Raw genomic sequence first — 4,804 nt, 5'->3', positions numbered from 1 at the left:
CAAGAATACGTTGTATCCATTATCTGTTGTAACCAATTGAAAGAACCAGCCGTTGACCGCATCCTTTCCAAATCGCCCAGCACCAAGTAAGTTTAAAAGCGGTCTTTACAAACATCCCGAAACTAATCCGTAAAAGATTACACACACATACAATGTCTGGAGAGGATGGGTGGCGAATTGACTGCAGGAAAGTTTGGTGCATCGATAAAATGTTTCCCCTTGTTGCTCGTCCGGAAGGAGCCGTCCCTATCGTGGCTTTGGTTTTAGTCTCGCTTTGTGTGTCTACGATGCAACCAGGCAGAGCAGTTTCCTGTCCGTGCGACTGGTGAGAGTAAAGACAACCAACCAAGGCAGGAGGGGGGGGGGGAGGTTAAACTTACATCAAACATTCAAATTATTTCCGTAACAAACTTCGGCAGCCCGGGACTCTGGTTGCTGTTGGTATCACCCTTTCACCGGATACAACCGGAATCCTGGTGCATGGCTCAAGGTCCAGCCTTGATTCGAGGGTACGAGTGTAGGCGTACTATGCACCAGTGCATCTTTTCTCATCCGGGACGCTTGCCCGGTATCTTGGTTAAACGGAACACAGTGGTACATCCGGCCGATGTAGGCGTAGGCGTCGCAAACAGGGGCGGGCTGTTTTGCACATCCGCTTCGAAATGGTGCGCCCCGTTTTGTGAGATGCATTCTTCGCCCGAAGATCGTCCGATTGCTGCACAGTGGCTTTGCAGCATAGACAAATGTTTGCGTTCGGTAAACAGCAAAACTTACTCCGGTGGGGTTTGCGTGCTATAAGTCAAATCTTGTCCAGAGTTAGTTGGGATGATAAATTTGCCGCCGTCCCCCAACGGCTGCTGCTGAAAAGATAAACTAATCTTCCTGACTTGCATTCTTCAGATCACTCTGATGACATTCTCTTCCCCGAAATGGGTTTTCTGTTTGCCTGTTATACACAAAATTAAACGCATATCGATTAGAACCTCCGCACGGGCCCGTAAGTTGCAAATCGAGCAGAAATCATCCGATAAAGCGGTACTCATTACCACACGCAGGCTGCTCAATAATTCATTCCCTCGATGGGTGGAGAAGAAACCGAAGAATAGAAGCTCAATTACAGCGGTGTAATCGCGCCAAGAGGCTATCGAGGGTAGAATTATAAAGCTTTTTTGAAGCTAATAAACCTTTCCACCATCTAGCGGACGATCCTGTGCACTAAAAGAACGGTGCACTGATTTATAGCCAAAATCGGTCCGTTTTACTCCGTATCTTCCATATCCCGGTGACCATCAATCAGAGTCGCAAGTGGCAGCTACGCGAGACAAAAAGACCATTGCATACCATTTAAAACAGCGGACAGCGAAATCGAAAGCGCGCTGACAACTGTTGGTTGGATTGGAACGTTTTTTTTTCTCATCTTCTTCTTCTCCAAATGGATTAATTTTCTCGCCCCGCGAAACCTTCTCCGATCCATTAGCGCGAAACTCGGATATTGCTTATCAGATCCGGGATACATATCCGGCAATGGTTCCATTTTCATTAGCTCGCGAAAATGACACTTTCACTTAGCGTTTGGGGAAAATGGTTTCCATTGTCTTTTTTTCGGAGGACTTCATTTTTAAACTTTTTTTTTTTGTGGTCCTTCTTCTTCACTTCTAAAACGGAAGAGCAACAAAATCCCGGTTTTGGGTGTGATATGTACATTAAAACCATTAAAAAAAAACGTTGGAAAGAATTATCTTGACTTTTTCCCCCCGTTGGACTATAGAAAGCTACTCAATACACCATCACCGGGAACCATTAAAAGCCCGTCGCAACAAAGGATGTACGTTGGGATGGCCCCAGAATAGGGAAAGGTTGGTTTAGTTAAGCGATAAAATTAAATTGAACAGAGTCCGAAACTTCAATCCCCGCCGCATTCTACTCAACCCACCCAGAAGAACACGGTGACAGAGTACGTCTCTAGCGACCCGCTCCAATCATTCGGTGTGCTGAACTGGCTGGGATCCATCCAGGGTTGGAAGTTTTTCGGAACACACTGGTAAAACGGGAAAATCTCTTTTTAATTTATTTTTATATCCTTTCGGCAAACTTTTCCGTCTTTCTGTACCTTGGTAGGTGCCCGTGCCGCAAGCTATGATGCGGATGCGGCGAGTTGCAATCCAGGGGACATTGTATTCTCGGCGGGAGGATAAGAGTTTCTCGCGTTCGCTTGATCGGAGGGAGTTAGAGTCATCGAGTGCATTCCAAAGATTGGACCGATACCGATAGAGCCCGGTGGGAAAACCGGGCAGCGGCATGGTAAGAAGAGCGTGTTGTTTAATGTATAGTCACATAAACTTTAACATTATCGTGCCCGGCGTCCGGGAAAGCGTCGATCGTCCGGTTGATGGTAACGTTTAATTTCCATCTACTCCAACGGCGCCAGCCAGGGGTTCGTTGCTGGATGCGGAGCGACGAAAAGGGAATAGTTTTTGCTCCGCTAGCCAGTCTAGCTGCGAAGCAGCGAATCACGGCAAATTAATCCACTATAATTGAAATTTATTCAATTTCATCCTTCCTCCTATCAACCGTTTGTTAACAACTTTTTAGTATGCGTCCGGTTCTGTGATGCAAAAAACTGGCTGCCTCAAAGCAAGCAGAACAAACTTTCACCGTTGGGCCCTGGGTGGAGTTCCTTTTTTTGTATCAGAGCATCTACTCAACAAGTTTTAAGGCCCACATACACACACACACACCGGAAGGGGATGGAAATGTAATCGCTAATGGATAGGAAAAACTACTCCCGCCAGAAGAGGCATTCGGGACGATGCCGTTCTAGGTCCGTCGGTTTAAAGAAAGGACATTGTGTGCGTTTGTCGCACAACAAATCAATTCCATTAACACAGTTGAGCCTTCGGGACAGTGCAAACAAGCCCACCCTTAACGCACGGCAGAGGACAGGAAAAAGCTCACGCAAACGCCTAATCCTTCCCGATCGATCAGAGCCAAGCATGTTTGTTTAGGACGCCTCGATACAATCTTGTACAGGGTTGTGTGAGATGTGGGATTTGCCCAATAAAGCACACAATACACACACACACGCTCCGATATCTGAAGAAGGACTTTAAAGTTGTTCTCTTCCTCATTTCTGAGTCGTTGCATAGTTGATGAGATTTACTTTCTTCAATTAGCTGATCGCCCTTAGTTGATTTTGCGTCCATTCGTGTCGTGACCCAAAGTGACTTTTCGTGTTCGAAGGACGTACCGAAAAAAGAAACACGTTACATCCGCTAGTAGCTGTGAGTTTTAATGCCAAATTACCAGCCCAACAGCCCTGGCAGGGACGATGTAATTCATCTTGTTCGCTTCAAGACCTACTTTTAAGGTTCAGCTCGAAGCTTGGAGTGTTCTGTCGCTGTAAGCTAGGTCGCTTATCAGCTTTTCATCCCCTGTGCACTCTTCAGCCCCATCCCTACCGTCGTAAATACAAGCCAGCGTGCAAAGACACTTATACCAGCGAGAGAGTGTAATGAATAAATAAATTAAAATGTCTTATTTTTGCTTTCAATTTTTCTTTTTTTCATTTTCTTGCTGTCTTGGCGCTTTTGCACACTGCTGACGACTCTTCTTGGAGGCGCTTTCTTTATCTTTACGACGTCGGAAAACGGAACCCAGCTCTGGCCGCTCCCAGGGAAGGGCAAAATTATCAACCGAATTTATGTCCATCAAAACCCCACCACCACGAGCTTCCACTGTCACTTTGGGTTGTGGGAGGTGGGAGCGTTTATCACTGGTACAGTTTTCCATTTTTCGACAGGCCGGACAGAGTGACTCGACAGTTCGTTTCTGGCATCTTTCTGGTGTGATTATTTATTTTCGCCTTCGCCTTCCAAGAAGTTGCTGGAGGGCGCACGGCGAGGATTTAGCCCGAGCAAGGACAGTTGCACTTCCGGCACATCGGTCCGGGCGCTTCTTATCACCTGCACTTACGGCGCGGTTACACAGCAAGCAGAGTCGGAAGTGATCCATTTCGTAAGGACCGTTCGTGTGTTCGTGGCTGGCTCCTGGTGGCCGTTCCTTTTCGAGAGGAAGACACTTGATCAGATAAACATTTCCGCAGTAGAAGAAGCTTCTCACTGTTTGCCTTGGGGACACAGCGTGCGCGGGGGATTGTGGTGTCTTGAGCGAACAGGAAACAAACAGCGTGTCAGCAAATGAGTTGACAGTTTCATGTGGAAGGGCTTTGCCGAACTATTCCAATAAAAATTGAAAGACCTTTGGCAATTGGCATCGTCCTTTGGCAATTGGTGCTGTGAAATTAACTCAAAATTGATGAACAAGCGAAACTACAAGCCAGAGAGCAGTGAACTGAGATGAATAAGAAATTGAAATTGAAGTGAGCAGCGCATCAGTTTGCGTTAAGTGAAAGCTCCGCTTAAGTGGCGGCTAATCATAGTTTTTTTCCGCGCTAGGTTTACCTACCCTAATTTGACACTTCAGCTTCTTTACTTCCCGTAACGAGACGGCGCACGTGTTTTTTGGGCTCGATTTGTTTTTTTTTTCGTACAAATTGCCTTTTCTACTCACCACACTCACACACACCTTACTTCTCTTCAATTTAGTGCGTCTATAATCTTCGACGGCGTTGGCCCACGATCGCTACGGATCGTAGACAAACGTTACCCGCTGCGTACTATTCCCGGGCGGTTTTTGACGAAGGTTAGCGCAACAATCCGAACAACCGCACAAACCTCCTTAACTGTGTGCGAGCGGGCACTCGATCCGCTTGATGATGATTATGATTATGATGGGGGCTACTTTA

This window comes from Anopheles gambiae, chromosome 3 (genome assembly GCF_943734735.2).
Source record: "Anopheles gambiae chromosome 3, idAnoGambNW_F1_1, whole genome shotgun sequence".
NCBI classification, from domain to species: domain Eukaryota; kingdom Metazoa; phylum Arthropoda; class Insecta; order Diptera; family Culicidae; genus Anopheles; species Anopheles gambiae.
The sequence above is the reverse complement of the archived record's forward strand: the minus strand, read 5'-3'. Positions refer to the sequence as shown.